The sequence below is a fragment of the Hemitrygon akajei genome, unplaced genomic scaffold (assembly GCF_048418815.1).
Source record: "Hemitrygon akajei unplaced genomic scaffold, sHemAka1.3 Scf000082, whole genome shotgun sequence".
Classification (NCBI taxonomy): Eukaryota; Metazoa; Chordata; class Chondrichthyes; order Myliobatiformes; family Dasyatidae; genus Hemitrygon; species Hemitrygon akajei.
In genome coordinates this window covers 221,515-239,467 of record NW_027331968.1, presented here as the reverse complement: position 1 = coordinate 239,467, position 17,953 = coordinate 221,515, and the positions used below count along the sequence as shown (strand labels likewise).

Here is a 17,953-nt window from a genome sequence, read left to right as displayed (position 1 = left end):
CACACCAGCGTGTTCACACTGGAGAGAGGCCGTTCAGCTGCTCAGTCTGTGGGAAGAGATTCACTCAGTCATCCCACCTGCAAAGTCATCAGCGAGTTCACACTGGGGAGAAGCCGTTCATCTGCTCAGTCTGTGGGAAGAGATTCACTCGGTCATCCACCCTACTGGTACATCAGCGAGTTCACACTGGGGAGAAACCGTTCACCTGTTCAGAATGTGGGAAGAGATTCACTGATTCTTCCACCCTACAGAAGCATCAGCGAGTTCACACTGGGGAGAAGCCGTTCACCTGCTCAGAATGTGGGAAGGGATTCACTCAGTCATCCCACCTACTGGAACACCAGTCAGTTCACACTGGGGAGAAGCCATTCACCTGCACAGAATGTGGGAAGAGATTCAATCAGTCATCCAATCTACAGAGACATCATCGAATTCACACTGGAGAGCGGCCATTCACCTGCTCAGTCTGTGGGAAGAGATTCACTAATCCATCCACCCTTCTGAGTCATCAGCGAGTTCACACTGGAGAGAAGCCATTCACCTGCTCAGAGTGTGGGATGGGATTCACTGACTCTTCCACCCTACAGAGACATCAGCGAGTTCACACTGGGGAGAAGCTGTTCATCTGCTCAGAGTGTGGGAAGGGATTCACTCAGTCATCCAATCTACAGAGACATCATCGAGTTCACACTGGTGAGAGGCCATTCACCTGCTCAGAGTGTGGGAAAGGATTCACTGACTCTTCCACCCTACAGAGTCACCAGCGAGTTCACACTGGGGAGAAGCTTTTCATCTGCTTAGTCTGTGGGAAGGGATTCACTCGGTCATCCACCCTACTGGTACATCAGCGAGTTCACACTGGAGAGAAACCGTTCACCTGCTCAGAATGTGGGAAGAGATTCACTGATTCATCCACCCTACAGAAGCATCAGCGAGTTCACACTGGGGAGAAGCCATTCACCTGCTCAGAATGTGGGAAGGGATTCACTCAGTCATCCCACCTACTGGAACACCAGTCAGTTCACACTGGGGAGAAGCCGTTCACCTGCTCAGAATGTGGGAAGAGATTCGCTCACTCATCCAACCTACATAGTCATCAGCGAATTCACACTGGAGAGAGGCCATTCACCTGCTCAGAGTGTGGGAAGGGATTCACTCGGTCATCTCAACTACTGGCACACCAGCAAGTTCACACTGGGAAGTGGCCTTTCACCTGCTCAGAATGTGGGAAAGGATTCACTGAGTCATCCACCTTACTGGTACATCAGCGAGTTCACACTGGGGAGAAGCCGTTCACCTGCTCCGTCTGTGGGAAGAGATTCACTCGGTCATCCAACCTACAGAGACATCAGCAAGTTCACACTAGGGAGAAGCCGTTCACCTGCTCAGTCGGTGGGAAAGGATTCACTCAGTCATCCCAAATACTGGAACACAAGTCAGTTCATAGTGGGGAGTGACCATTGTTATGAATCCCTAGGTTTTGTTTGATATGGACTGTCAGTCTGACTTGCAGCTTGGTTACATCGCTCGCAGTTTGTTTAGTTTTAACTGAGGACACAGACACTCAGAGTCAGATGGAGACGGATGAAAAATGGAAGAATCGAAACCAGGGAACTAGTGGCCAAGGGTCACTGTTTGGAACTTTCCTTTGCCCACAAGGGTGGGCTAATTATCGATTCACCATACATCGAATGTGTGGCTGTCACCTCATTTAACACATAGGAGTGGATCTGATTTGGGATATCCTATGGAGACCACTTATGTGTTAACCCTTGCCTGGGTGTGATGTGGTCATTCATTTGAAGATGATACCCCTCATGACAAGTCACTTTCGGTGAAAATTCGTATGTAGATTTGTAAAGATGACGGATAAAATCTACAGCAACTGTTCTCTCATTTTAACACTGTGGAACCTGTAGAACAGACAGACGGACAGACGTACTTTATTTATCCTGAGGGAAATTGAGTTTCGTTACAGCCGCACCAACCAAAAATAGTGTAGAAATATAGCAATATAAAACCATCAATAATTAAATAATAATAAGTTTATCTTTGCAAGTGTAAATAAGTCCAGGACCAGCCTATTGGCTCAGGGTGTCTGACACTCCGAGGGAAGATTAGAAGAGTTTGATGGCCACAGGCAGGAATGACTTCCTGTGATGCTCAGTGTTACATCTCGGTGAAATGAGTCTCTGGCTGAATGTACTCCTGTGCCTAACCAGTACATTATGGAGCGGATGGGAGTCATTGTCCAAGATGGCATGCAACTTGGACAGCATCCTCTTTTCAGACACCACTGCCAGAGAGTGCAGTTCCACCCCCACAACATCACTGGCGTAACAAATGAGTTTGTTGATTCTGTTGGTGTCTGCTACCCTCAGCCTGCTGCCCCAGCACACAACAGCAAACATGATAGCACTAGTCACCACAGCCTCGTAGAACATCCTCAGCATCGTCTGGTAGATGTCAAAGGACCTCAGTATCCTCAGGAAATAGAGACGGCTCTGACCCTTCTTGTAAACAGCCTGAGTGTTCTTTGACCAGTCCAGTTTATTGTCAATTTGTATGCCCAGGTATTTGTAATCTTCCACCATGTCCACACTGACCCCTTGGATGGAAACAGGGGTCACCGGTGCCTTAGCCTTCCTCAGGTCCACCACCAGCTCCTTAGTCTTTTTCACATTAAGCTGCAGATGATTCTGCTCGTACCATGTGACAAAGATTTCCACCATAGCTCTGTACTCAGCCTTATCTCCCTTGCTGTTTGACATAACAGTCTTCTCTCGACATTTACCCTGAATTACAAATATCTCTCTCATCACCTATTTTGTGGATGAACTGAACTTTCATACTTTACCATCTGAAGACTCCAAGTCTTGTTTCCCCCGAGCTCAATAGTTTGGGAGTTATATTTACACACATACATACACATAACACTGTTAATTGTTGTTTAACTTGCCTAAGTTACTATATTATAAGTGGATATAATTAGCATTGTGTTTTTCACATCAAAAACAGACTCCAGTAGTAGTCTATTGCTGCTGGTTCGTTTCTGAAGCATTACGGTTCATAACAAAATGGGGCCTGCATCTGGGATATGATCAAATTTGAGGATTGATTAATTATCGATTTCATTGGGGAAATCTCTTTTGATTTATTTCTGTGCAGAAAATTTGTTGATCGATGTCAGGAAGCGCCAACCTCTGAGGTATTAGAGGATGCCAGAAGGGTTGAGTTGTTGAGTATTGCTGAAAGGTTACATCTTGCTAAGGTGAAATTGACAATGAGGAGGGCACAGATGCAGAGGATAATAGCTGAACATTATGTTTCTGAGAGTGTGTTTAAAGTGGAGGAGTTGGAGGTGTTTCCTGAAAGTAAACAAGTGAGCTTGAGCTCCAGTACAAGTGAGAAAAATTAAAGATGGAGGCTGCGGAAAGGCAGAGGCAGTTTGAGGCTAGAGAGGCAGAAAAACAGACAGAAAATTGTCTCATAAAGTATAACAAAGGGGAAGGCTCAGCAAGCCTATTCTGCTTTGACAGTTGATGAAGCAGCTGATTATTTATACTGCACCAATCAGCACCACTGGGCTATAAACGTGCAGGAGCAGTGTGTGGTTCACTGCTTTGCTCAAAGACACTCACGCTGCCTTGGCTGAGGCTCGAAATCATGACCTTCAGATCGCTAGTTCAACACCTTAACCAGCTGGTCATGCACCACACATTATGACCTAGTGAAACAGGCTGTGCTCAGAGCTTATGAGTTGGTCCCAGAAGCATACAGGCAAAAGTTTAGACATTTGTAGAAATCTGTGAACCAGACGTATATGGAATTTGCTTATGAGAAATTTGTGTGTATTTCCTGCTGGTGCACATATAAAAATGTAAATGATGATTTTAACAGCTTGAAAGAGTTGGTTTTAATTGAAGAATTCAAAAAGTGCGTGCCTGATGACATAAAGATGTATTTAGATGGAAATGATGCTGCCACTATGCAGGAGTCTGCTAGATTAGCAGAACAGTTTGCTTTAACTCATAAGGTTATGTTTACCCTGAATAAGAGTTTCGAAAAGAGTAGCAGGGATAACCAGGGTAAACCAGAAATTAATGCTGGGATTTGTCAAACTTGTCAAGTTGTGGCTAAACCTAATCAGGTCATCCCAGTGGCCCCACTGCTAACTATTATGTGTACTGCATTCAGATTCCCAGAGGCAATGCCTCTCAGAAATATTAAAGCTAAAAATGTGTCGAAGGCTCTTACCGAGTTTTTTTTTACTTTATTCGATTTGCCTCAAGAAATCCAGTCTGATCGAGGAAGTAATTTTACATCTGGGTTATTCCAGCAGGTAGTTTATGAACTGTGAGCAAAACAAATTACATCATCTACATACCATCCGGAATCACAAGGGGCTTTAGAAAAATTTCACTCTACGCTCAAGACATGAAATGATCAAGACATACTGTGTTGAAAATGGAAACGACTAGGATGAAGGAATACATTTGCTTTTGTTCGCAGTAAGAGAGTCGGTTCAGGAATCATTGGGCTTTACTCCATTTGAACTCGTATTTGGTCGCAGAGTGAGGTGACCTTTGACCTTGTAAAAGGAGCGGTGGATTGCTGGGGATGTACATGTTAACTTGTTAGACTATGTTTTAAAGTTCAAAAATAAACTACACCAATTCTGTAGTCTAGCGAAACAAAACTTAAAGACTTCTCAAAACAAAATGAAGTGTTGATTTGATAAGCAAGGTTGCGAAAGAAAATACCAGGTGGGGGATAAGGTGCTTGCCTTATGTTGACGAATCCACTTCAGGTGAAATTCAATAGACCGTATGAAATAGTCTCTCAATTTAATGATGTGAATTATGTTATTACAACACACGACCGACATAAACTAACACAGCTGGTACACATAAATATGATAAAGCCTTATTTTGACAATCAGGCACCATCTGTGAGTGTTGTTGTCAAAATATATGAATCTGGCAACCCTGAGAATGAAACAATTGACTCGTCTGAGACTTTTCACAAGCCAAACATGGTCCCAGTTAGACTAATGAACTCCGATGTTCCAGAAAACATTGATAACAAGTTGTCTCATCTGCAGCCAAAGCAACAACAACAGCTGAAGGAATTAATTCTGAAGTTTAAAGATTTATTTCCCGATGTTCCCAGGCTAATCACGGTCTCAGTACATGATGCAGATATTGGTCAAGCCAAACCGATTAAACAACACCCATATCGCATGAACGTAGAAAATGTAAATTGGCTGAGCAATTGTTGTAAGTGTGGAAACAGATTCAGTAGGTCTCAGAGGCACTGATTATGGGAAGGTAAATGCAGTAACAAAAACAGATGCCTATCCTATCCCTAGGGCGGATGATTGCATCGATAAGGTTGGAATAGCTAATTTCTTACAAAGATTGATCTGTTGACAGGGTATTGGTGTGTTCCATTGACGGACAGAGGTAGAGAAAGTTCTGTATTTGTGACACCATCTGGGTTGTATGAATACAATGTTTTGCCTTTTGGAAAGAAAAATGCTCCAGGAACATTCCAGATAATGATTGATTTTGAAATTCGAGGGTTGGAACACACAGATGCCGATATTGATGACTTAGTCACAGGGAGTGACACTTGGGAAGAGCATATCTCTGCAGTAGAAAAGCTGTTTGACAGGCTTCGCAGGCCAGCCTTACAGTTAACTTGGCTAAGAGTGAATATGGCCATGCCTCTGTGACCTGTCTTGGCTATGTTGTAGGTCAAGGCAAGTTGGCTCCTGTTCAGGCAAAAGTCCAGGCAATTTCTCAAGTTCCTATTCTGACTGCTACGAAGGCTCTTAGAAGATTTCTGGGAATGGATGGATATTATCGTAAGTTCTGTAAGAACTTTGCTGCTATTGCTCTTCCTCTGATTAATCTCCTGAAGAAGGGTGAAAAGTTTGTTTGGACTGAACCTTGTCAGGAGCCATTTGATCGATTGTTATCAGTATTTGAGATTAGGCCAATCAATGTAGTATTCTGAGCAAATTTAATTAGCAGATTGGAGCTGTGGGTGGCGACATAAGTCATGGGTGCACAGAAAGTAAATGACAGGGCAAAAGAGACAACCCTGTGGGTTATGTGTCCTGAGGGTCAGCGAGACAGAGGAGATGGAGCCCACTCTTACCACCTGCCGGCGATCTGACAGGAAGTCCAGGATCCAGCTACACAAGGCAGGGTGAAGGCCGAGGTCTCTGAGCTCCTTGTCGATACTTCATGCCTTTGTATGGCTACTGCTCTGCCCATGACTGCAAGGAACTGCAGAGAACTTTGGAGAGCAGAGAACATCAGAGAAACAAGCCTCCACTCCATGGACTCTCCCTACACTTCCCCTCCCTCGGAAAAGCAGGCTATGTACTCAAAGATCCTCACAACCTGGACATTCTTGCTGCAAACCCGCTGCCACATTGGCAGAGAGATACAAAAGCCTTAAAGGTGTACCTGGTGTACAACCAGGCTGAAGGATGGCTTCCTGTCTGCAGTTATAAGCCAAATGAAAGATAAAATAGACTCGGCCTCACAATGCAACGCGACGTGACCCTGCACCATATGTCTATCTGCACTGCACTTTCTCTGCAGCCATAATGCTTTGTTACAGTTATTTTTTTGTTGTATATGAGCTCAATAAACTGTGTAATGTATCGATCTGTGTGGATGGTACATCAGGCAAGATTTTCACTGTAGCTCAGTACGTTATGAGAATAAACAAATTCCCCACTTTAATTGTGTGGAAATATTAGACAGACTGAGCTTCTGCTCCGGAACCACAGAAGGAAACTGACCTGTTGTCATTTCTGTGGAAAGCAAATATATGGAAGATGCTTCAATCTCACATTACGATCTGCAGTAAATGGAATCAGGTGACCGGTGGTGGGTCTCCCATATTAATATCAGAATCAAGTTTAATAGCACCGGAATATGCCATGAAATTCGTTGTCTCTGCGGTAGCAGTAGAACCTAATTCTTAACAAAAGATTTTAACAATTGTGATTTAAAATAAGTATATATATAGTACAAAAATAGAAAAAAAATGTAATAAACTATTCTAATTGTGTGGAACTATTTGATCCGGATCTCACTGCGTTGTCTGAAGGGGACAAAGGTGAAGCTACACGGACACGTAGAGCAGTGACCCGCAAATGCTGCAGATCTGCAGAAAAACGTGAACAGGAAACGGGATCAGGTGACGGGTGGAGGGACTCCGACCTGAACCGATGACTCTGCTCCTCTCCCCTCACACACTGCCCGACCCATCCGCCGCATTCCCCACATTATTCCATATTTACACCAGATACATGTCTACTTTTCCACACCATATCTACCCCGATCCCTTTCCCTCCACCCCCAGGTCACAGAGTCACGGGCTCGATTCCCATTCCCTTTTTCAGAGACTGGGATCCCTGATTCAACCGGTAAAGATGCTTTGCATTTCGATGTGTTCACCTCTCAGTCCTCGACTCTCTAAATGACATTTAGAGTTATCACATTTGATCTTTCTTCAGGTTATGACCCCACCGCTCCAGGGATCAGTCAGGTGAATCTTCATTGCACTCTCTATAACAAATACTCTCTAACCTCTTTGTTCATCCTCTATGGAATTAATTTCCATCTTCTGCAGCCCCGTGTTGCCCCCACCACTCACCTCCCACCCTTGTCACTATTTTCACCTTCCACCTCCCCCCTCACCTGGATCCACCTCTCACTCCCAAGCTCTTGCCCCATCCCCACCCCTCACCTCTTTTCTCTGACTATTTCCCGTCCACTCTCAGTCCAGAGGGAGGGTCTCGGCGCGAAATGTTGACGGTCCATTTCCCTCCACAGATGCTGTCCGACCCACTGAGTTCCTCCGGCAGTTTGTTCTTTGGTCTGTATAACCCGTGTTAATATGGGGAGCGGGATTTTACACCATATTGCAGGGCTAGGGTTAATGGACTTTTCGGTGAGACAAAAACATTAATCACGGAATCCAGTGTTGTGAGATGTAAAGTCCCCTGTTATGTGTCCGGCTGTGCCGTGTTAGTGGAATGGGCAGCGTGGTGTTTGTCTCGATTCGGGTCACAACACCAGAATTGCCAGCGGGGTCCACACACATTGTATTAGTCAACAGAAAACCTCTCGTCCCTGCAGTCTTTGTCTCCTGGTAAACTCAACACCCTGACAGTATGGACCATAGATACCCCTTCCTCTCAGAGTCAGGGAATCACTCAGACAGCTGATCGCTGAGAGGAATTATATTTATTGGTCATTAAAGTTCGCCCAGATTCGTTTGGACGGATTTGATGTGGAGTTCGGGGTGTCACAGTGAAAGGGCCGGACGGCCGAACTCTCTCCGTTGTCCAAACATCCTTCCAGGTGAGGCGACACTTCACCTGTGAATCTTCCGGGGTCGCCCATTGTGTCCGCTGCTCCCGATGCGGTCGCCTCTACACTGGTGACACCGGCTCCTCCGCAGTTGTGTCGGGTAGGAATGTTTTATAACGGGTGTCGATATTTTTCTACCCTTTTGTGCGGGATTGGTGGGTTTTGGGGGTTAATGATCGGGATGCCGTCCTTTTTGATGCGGGGGGTGTGGAGGGAGTTTCATTTTTTTTCTCTCTGAACGACTTTCATGCTTTCTTTGTTTCGTGCTTCTCTGGAGAAGAAAAAAACTCAGCGTTATTTATGAATACCTGCTTTGGTAATAAATTAACCTTTGAACTATCCACTCCGAGCGGGACTTCCCGATGTCCAAACATTTCAATTCCGATTCCCATTCCCGTTCTGACGTGTCATCCCATCCCTTGCCAAGTTGAGGCCACCCTCAGGGTGCAGGATCAGCAACTTATATTCCGTCTGGGTGCCCCCACCCAACCTGATGGCATGAATATCGATTTCCCCCTCCGGTGAACAAATTTACCTCACACCCCTCCCTCCCACTCCCTCTCATCCTCTCTGTCTTTGTACGTCCTCTCACCTGCTTATCACTTCATTCTGGGTCCACTGCTCCATCCCTTTCTCAATATATTGAAGTGTACCTGTGAGTGTCGATACTCAAAATATCCTCACACGTCAGGTGTTACATGGTTCGAACTTTGTACATCCTGTTCAGTGTTTAAATATATAAAAAGTTAAAGAAGCTTGAATCTTTACATAAATTATTATCGCAATATACGAATAGAAAATATTGTATTGTGGAAGTGGCAAATGTTAATGGGAGGAGGTCAACCATTTGGGAGGTTTGGAAATGCATTTCATCTCGTTCATTGCCTCACTAAATTACTCTTTTTCCTGTCAACACAAAGAGAAAAAGAGCCTCTTTTCAATCAACTACAGTTGGTGGAGCGAGGCCAAGGAGTTAATCAGCTACTAATGATATGAAATGACGTAAAACTAGCTTGTAGCCTAGAATTTTTTTTTTCCATTTGGCTTCCAAAACAAAACTAAATTTATCCAGGTGTAGAAGAGGATTTTGGATGATTACCTTGAATATTTCATCAAAATCAGGCCGAAGATGAGCGAGCAGTGAATTTTTGTTTCATTATTTTCGACTCTTAAACATAGGTTTCGATGCTCATTCCGTGCTTAATATAGCTCCTTCCTGGTATCCAATGGTACAAATTGGAAAGAGCGGAAAAATGCTCGCATTTGTGTACAGGTATTCCCCAGCTTCCTTGGATAACGGGTCGAGTGAGAAGGAATTTCACAAGTACCTAAATTAAAAACAGTCACAGCTCCAGGATTTCACCAAAAACGATCAAATATCCTAATGTTATTAGTGGTATTTTTCCCCACCAGCCAACAACCCCGCTTCCGTAAAATTCCCTCTATTTAATATCCGGGGTTGTTAAATTCCGTGCTTGTTTATTTTGACTTTTTTACAGAGGTGTCGGCGCGGCGCTCCGGTGAGCTTTGCTAGCACTGCACCCCTGAATGTATGAGACAGTACAGTGTTAAATGCAAAATCCTGAACAGTGTCGATGATCAGAGGGATCTTAGACTCCAAGTTCATCGCTCCCTGAAAGAGACTGCACAGATTGATCGGGTGGTTAAGAAGACAAATGGCACGGTTGTCTTTATTAGTTGAAGCACTGAGTTCAAAAGTCATGAAGTTGTGTTGCAGCTTTGTAAAACTAGATAGACCACATCTGGAGTGTTTCATACAGTTCTGGTCGCTCCCATTCTCGGAAGGATGTCGGGGCTTTGGAGAGGGCGCAGAAGAGGTTTACCAGGACACTGCCTGGATTAGAGGGCATGAGCTATAACGAGAGGCTGGACAAACTTGTGTTGTTTTCTCCAGAGCGGCGCAGGCTGGGGTGAGACTTGGTGGACGTTTATAAGATTACGAGAGGAATAGATAGAGTGGACAGAGGGTATGTTTTTTCCTGGGGGTTTGAAATGTCTGACACATTTAAGGTGAGAGGAGATGAGAGGCGCATCTGTTTATTTCCACAGAATGCTGGGAAGCTGGAGTCTATGCCTGGGGTGTTATACCCCACCGGTCACGTGATCCCATTTGCCCCTCCCATTTAACCGCAGATGTAACAATCTCTTTGTGCATGTTCACAATCTCCAGGTGGGTGGTCACGCATCCTCCATGTTGTGTTGGGAAATCTGATGTTGGCCACTGAGTCCCGTTAACTTCCCCCAAACTCGCCTCGCTTCCTGAGGCTCCTCATATTTGTCCTGGAGCTTTATGGCGGTTGTGTCTTCTCCCGGACTGGGGTGGGTGAGAAAGGAGAACGTCCCAGATTGTGGGGATCTTTGATTTCACTGACTGCTTTACCGAGGGACTGGGAAGTCTCGGGGGGAAGATGGTTTCTGTGATGTGCTGATCTGGATCCAAAGGTCTTACCAGTTCCTCGCAGTCACGGGCAGAGTAGTTACCATGCAAAGCATGAAGTGTCCGGATGCGAAACTTTCTACGGTGTGTTGATAAAAATTTTGGTGAGGGTCAAAGTATATCTGGCAAAGTTCTTGTTATTTTTGCTAATTCTGTCATTTTAGAATCTTTTATACAATAGTATGTACTATTCATTCAGTACCTATGTGTTGCTGGAGGACCATCAGTGATTGTCCTTGATCCCTTCTCCCACCTGGTTCCATCTGCTCATCTTGTTCAACCTCTGTCCAGTCTCCTCACACCACCCAACCCCGCTTCAGTGATATACATCAACCATCTGGGTCATCCTCAGTCCACCTTGTATCCCACCTCCTCAATGTTATATATCAGCAAACTTTCTTCCAACCCTTGTCTTCATTGTGAAGTGTTCTTTTGTACCTTTGGCCTCGCTGAGTCATTTCCAGAATCGGTTATTGTTAGCTGGAATGCCAGAGGGTCATCAGGTCCCAGTTGTGTTGTGCATTGGTGTGGAGGTGCTAGTTTATGAACAGTGACGGGCTGACACACTGCAGCATTTTACTGGCAGCAAAGAGTACTGGGAGAGTTGGTGCTTGGGCTCTAATCCTGTGATTGGCATTCCAGGCAAATGAAACTGCTGGTGTTTTGGCTTTGACTTTGGTTTGAGCTTCTACAGAAGGGGCTGGATGCTCGTCCTGCAATGAAGCAGAAATTTCGAGCAGCTGGACATTGTTTGTGGTGAAATCCTAGATTGCACTACCCAGTGTAAGATGTGGGGACGATGTGTCAGACTCTCGGGGTCGGTGAGTGGCAGGTTCAGCTGTGTGAGTCTGTGAGGTTGGGTCCTGGGAGATCACGGTTTTTGATCCAGGTAAAGTGGACCCGGGATTGAGCTGCTTGGGCTTGTGAGGTGTTGATCGAGTATTTCTGGTCTGGGATCAGATGTTTGTTTCTGGAGTTCCTTTGGAAGCAATGACTCCCTATCTGAGGAGAGCATGAGTTCCCATTCCATCCCTCACAGGGAGAGGCTGTGAGTAAATGGGCTGTTCCGTGTTTACAACAGTAGAAATAGACCCTGAGTTTGGTGTTCAAACTGTGTTTGGAAATCCCCCCCCCCCCCCCCCTCACTGTCACACAGTGGAAATCAGGCAGCTGTGCTAAAGATCTGCACTAAAAACTGAAAATATTTGAAGTCATTCTGATGAAATGTTATTAATTGAATTGTATTGTAAGCTGTTCCTTACTTGCTGAGTGTTTCTGGTAATTCCAGTTTCTTTTTATTTCTTGGTTTATATTTCATGAAATGGACCTGTCTTAACCTGGAAATGAAATTGGCTGTGATAGTTTGTAGGCCTCCGTTAGAGTCTCTGCAAGGCTCCCCTCTCCACGCCACCGATGTTGTCCAAGGGAATGCCATTAGGACCCATACAGCTTGGCACCGGTGTCGTCACTCAAGGACACACAGGCAACCTCTGCCAAGGCTCGAACTAGCAACCTTCAGATCTCTAGACAAAAGCCTTAACCACTTGGCCACGTGCCAACACATGTGATAGTAGAACAGTAAAGAAAGCACAACGTTTCCCTTTAAATTATCCTGGTACCAATTTGTCCGTTATTCCTGGAAATGTGTTCAGTAGAGTTGTTGCTAACAAGCTTTACATAAATAATCTCAGGAATGATCGGTGTTATGCATGAGGAGCATTTGATGGTTCTGGACCTGTGCTCGATGGAGTTCAGAGGGACGGTGGGGGTGGTGGAGGATGTATGGTTAAGTAAACCTACCAAATGCAGAAAAGCCTGGATACAGTCGACATGGAGAGGATGTTTCCATTAGACTGAGAGTCTGTGATCTGACAGAGTCTCAGAATAAAGATGCTTCCCCTTAAAACTCAGATGAAAAAAAAAATTTGGCCAAAAGATGTCTGATCTGTGGAATTTGTTGCCACAGAGGTTGGCTGAGGCTGCGATTTGGGTATATTTATGACAGAGATTAATATATTCATGATTGCTAAGTAGCTTCAGGGTTACAGGAGGAAGACAGGAATATGGTGTTGGAATAAAAATCAGCCGTGGTTGAGTGGTGGGTTGAGTAGATCGAATCATCTAATTCTGTTCCTGTGTCTTATGTCTTACCGTGACTGAATGATGGCTCCTTCTTATCCCATATCATTCTGTGACATGTGAGGGACAATAAAAGATTGTTCACTGAGATCATTAAATCTGCCTTCAACGTTTAAATTTCAGTGAGTTTTGTTCTTAGTAACATTAAGCAGAAATGTTTAGTTCTCCTTTTCATTATTAATGTGCTTCATTGTCTCTCTGGTTAAAGTTAGACCTGTGGTGAGAGATTTATTTGAAGAAATACCCCAACTGGAGGCAAACCACGACTGAAGACGAGGGAACAGCAACAAGTGAACCAGCACGAGGACTGAGAGCTTCAACTGGAGAGAACCCATCTGACTCAGAGATTCCAGTGATTCAGTCGGGAGAAAGTTTGGTGAGTCTCATTTACTCAAACACTGGTCCTTTAGACATTACATACCTGTACAAAGGAAGGTAGGAAATAGTTGGAGTGAGACCGAATGTGCCCAGAAGTACCAGTTATGCCTCTGTCAGACCCAGTTGCAATCACTCCAGGTCTGGTAATGTGCTTCCAGCAGCCCAGCCCTTTGAAACCACTCCCATTCCCTCACAGTGGTTACTCAGTTCAAGATCTTGCATCCTCTGATGTAGCTTTTGGTCAGTTCTGAGTGGGGAGAGGGAAAGAGAGGGGAGTATTTATGCTGACTGTCTTTCAAAAACAGTATTTGTTTGAACTTGCTGCAAACTCTCTACCCATACCCTGTACTTTCTCAAGTACATAGATGACAAGTAGCAATGGGCGTAACCCCAGAAAACGTCATTAAGCACGGGACTTGAGTCCAAGAAACAGCCTCTCACCATCACCCTGTGCCTCCTACCACCCAGCCATTCCCAGACTCTGGGACTCTGTAACAAACTCAATGTTAACAGGAAGATTAGTCAGTGATTAAGATGAAGAGAGACTTGTGGCCTCCTGAAAGGACACGTGAGCTGAACTGTCTGATCCTGTGGACCACATCCACCCTCTTTGACAACGTAATTTACCCCTTGCCCATCCACCCAGGTCATGTTGCATCTGATAACCCACAGTACCCCAACCACCCTCCGTCCTGCCAGTGCCCCCACACCCTTCTAACCATTCACCCTACACCAACACATAGAAGGCCCCCTTCACCCATGTCCACCCTCCCAGCTTGGGGAACCAGAGCAAACTGATCACGCGATCCTGACTCAGTGCAAAACTAAAACCAGGGATGAAAGACTGGAGAGCCCAGAGCCTCCAGCTGTCCGGCTCGGTCCCGGCCCTTTCCCACTGTAACCGGCCCTTGATTTACACAAACCCGAGATCAACACCCTCCTCACCGCCATCTGAACAGGAGAAACACCCGTATCAGCTGGGGTGACCTGCAGTTTGTCCCCGTATGTGTAAAAACTCCCCGCTGTCAGATATGGAGACCAGAATCGTATGCGGTAAAACCATATAACAATTACAGCATGGAAACGGGCCATCTTGGCCCTTCTAGCCGGTGCTGAACGCTTACTCTCACCTAATCCCACTTACCTGCACTCTGCCCATAACCCTCCATTCCTTTCCTGTACATATACCTATCCAATTTTTTTTAAATGACAAAATCGAACCTGTCTCTACCACTTCCACTGGAAGCTCGTTCCACACAGTTACCACTCTCTGAGTAAAGAAGTTACCCCTCGTGTTACCCCCTAAACTTTTGCCCCTTAACTCTCAACACATGTCCTCTTGTTTGAATCTCCCCTACTCTCAATGGAAAAAGCCTATCCATGTCAACTCTGTCTATCCCGTCATAATTTTAAATACCTCTATCAAGTCCTCCCTGAACCTTCTACAGTCCAAATAATGAAGACCTAACTTGTTCAACCTTTCTCTGTAACTTGGGTGCTGAAACCCAGGTAACATTCTGGTAAATCTCCTCTGTACTCTATTGACATCTTTCCTATAATTCAGTAACCAGAACTGTATACAATACTCCAAATCTGGCCTCGCTAATGTCTTCTACAATTTTAACATCACATCCCAACTCCAATACTCAATGCTCTGATTTATAAAGGCCAGCATACCAAAAGCTTTCTTCACCACATGAGATTCCACCTTCAGGGAAATATGCACCATTATTCCTAGATTTCCTCACACTGTCTACAAGCTTTCTCTATTTGTGAACTAACCTCTTCTCTCCTAGTCTCTTCAATTTGATTCCCACCCCCACAACCATTCTAGTTTAAAGTCTCCCCAGTAGCCTTCACAGATCTCCCCATCAGGATATTGGTCCCCTTGGGTTTCAAGTGCAACCCGTCCTTTTTGTACAGGTCACTCCTGCCCCAAAAGAGGTCCCAATGATCCAGAAACTTGAATCCCTGCCCCTGCTCCAATCCCTCAGCCACACACTTATCCTCCACCTCATTCCATTACTACTGTCACTGCCGCGTGGCACAGGCAGTAATCCCGAGATTACTACCTTTGCGGACCTTCTTCTCAACTCCCTTCCTAACTCCCCATATTCTCCTTTCAGGACCTCTTCCCTTTTCCTACCTATGTCATTGGTACCTATATGTACCACGACCTCTAGCTCCTCCACCTCCCACTTCAGGATATCATGGACGTGATCAGAAACATCCATGGCACCAGGGAGGCAAACTACCATCCGGGTCTCCTGACTGCGTACACAGAATCGCCTATCTGACTCCTTAACTATTGAGACCCCTATTGCTACTGCCTTCTTCTTCCTTTCCCTACCCTTCTGAGCTTCAGGGCCGGACTCTGTGCCGGAGGCACGGCCGCTGTTGCTTCCCCCAGGTAGGCTGTCTTCCCCCCCCAACAGTATTCAAACAGGTGTACTTATTGTCAAGGGGTACAGCCACTGGGGTACTCTCTAGTACCTGACTCTTCCCCTTCCCCCTCCTAACCATGACCCATCTGTCTGCCTCCCATGGCCCTGGTGTGACCACCTGCCTGTAACTCCTCTCCATCAACTCCTCGCTCTCCCTGACCAGACGAAGGTCATCGAGCTGCATCTCCAGTTCCCTGGCTCAGTCCCTCAGGAGCTGCAGCTCGGCGCACCTGGTGCAGATGTGAACATCCGGGAGGCTAGGAGACTCCGGGACCTCCCACATCCGACACCGAGAACAGCAAGCTGCCCTCACACTCATAATTCCCAGCATGGAACCGTAAACCCACGGTGGATTTGTCCGATGACTTGTGAACATATGTGATTAATGACCCTGCAACTGGGGACTGAATAATTAGTTCATCTAACAATTCAAATCATATACACCAATCTCCTTGCCTTTCTCACTCACCCCTAGCTACTTACCCCATTTCCCTCACCACACCCTCCTCACAGTTCCTCTTCCTCATAGGGCCTTCTACTTCAGCCCTCCCTTCTTGCTCCCTCTCAATCATCCTTGCTTCGTCCCCACCTCTCCCCTCCCCCTTCCCTCTTCTCTATCCACCTGTTACACTGCTACTCAACCAGTCTCCCACTCTCTTTCACCCCTTTCCTCACACTCTGCTTCTCTATCACCACTCTCTCTACTCTATTAACAAATCGTACTCCCCTCTCGTCTCTCTTCATCTCTTCACTCTCTCATGCCTCTCTTCATTTCTCTCACACTCTCTCCCGTTCTCCCCTTCTATCCCCTCTGTTTCTCTTACTCTTCCATTCTCTCTTCCATCCCTCAATCGCTGTCCCTACCCCTATCACCCACCATCTCACTCGCCATCTCAGTCACCCTCTACCTTCCCATCTCCTCCTCTCTCACGCACCTTCTCACCTCACTCAATCTCATCTCTCTCAATCACTCACCTCCACCACTCTGCAACCTCCTCCATTTCCAGCTCTCTCCCTCTCTATCTATCTCTCTCCCTACATCCCACACTCCCCCTCTCTCAAACACTCTCCCTGCTGGCTCCCGTATCCCACATTGTCTTCCCCTCTTTTCTCTCCCCCTAAATCTACCACTCACCCCTCGCGTTCTCCCTCTTCGCTCCCTGTCAGTCCCACTCCTCCTCCCTGTCACACCCTGCGCTCTCCACCCCATCCCATACAGTGGTATGCAAATGGCTGGGCACCACTGGTCAAACTTCCTGTTACTGTGAATAGTTAAGTGAGTAGAAGGTGAACTGGTCTCCAAAAGTCATAAAATTAAAGACAAAACATTCTTTTCAACATTTTAAGCAAGATTAGTGTATTATTAAAAACACAAAATGCTGGCAGAACACAGATGCCAGACAGCATCTATGGGAGGAGGTAGTGACAATGTTTCGGGCTGAAACCCTTCATCAGGAGTTTAGTGTATTATTTCTGTTTTGTACAATTTTAGAGTGGGGAAAAAAAGGAAAGGAGCACCAAGGAAAAGTCTGGGCACCCCAAGAGATTTGAGCTCTCAGTTAAATTTTACCAAGGTCTCAGACCTGAATTAGCTTGTTAGGACAATGGCTTGTTCACAGTCATCGTTAGGACAGGCCAGGTTATGCAAATCGCAAAGCTTTATAAATACCCTGACTCCACAAACCTTGTCCCAACAATCAGCAGCCATGGGCTACTCTAAGCGGCTGCCTAGCACTCTGAAAGTTAAAGTAATGGATGCCCACAAAGCAGGAGAAGGCTATAAGAAGATAGCAAAGCGTTTTCAGATAGCCGGTTCCTCAGTTCGTAATGTAATTAAGAAATGGCAGTTAACTGGAACGGTGGAGGTCAAGTTGATGTCTGGAAGGCCAAGAAAACTTTCCAAGAGAACTGATCGTAGGATTGCTAGAAAGGCAAACCAAAACCCCCATTTGACTGTAAAAAGACCTTCAGGAAGATTTAGCAGCCTCTGGAGTGGTGGTGCACTGTTCTACTGTGCAGCAACACCTGCACAAACATGACCTTCATGTAAGAGTCATCAGAAGAAAACCTTTCCTGCGTCCTCACCACAAAATTCAGCATCAGAGGTTTTTCTGACATTGAGGGAGAGGTTGTTT

At 45.7% G+C, this 17,953-nt stretch overlaps 2 protein-coding genes across 3 annotated transcripts in view; both read left to right on the top strand.

Moving 5' to 3' along the window:
- The window catches only part of LOC140722652 (uncharacterized), a 409,759-nt gene that overhangs the window by 180,099 nt on the left and 211,707 nt on the right, over positions 1-17,953 (top strand). The gene's annotated exons all lie outside the window — the stretch shown is intronic.
- LOC140722650 (uncharacterized) overlaps positions 1-17,953 on the top strand; it is a 49,580-nt gene that overhangs the window by 20,743 nt on the left and 10,884 nt on the right. For both annotated transcript variants that reach the window (XM_073037364.1, XM_073037365.1), the window contains exon 3: positions 13,205-13,372. The gene's annotated coding sequence lies outside the window, so the exon portion shown is untranslated. The remainder of the gene's footprint in view (positions 1-13,204; positions 13,373-17,953) is intronic.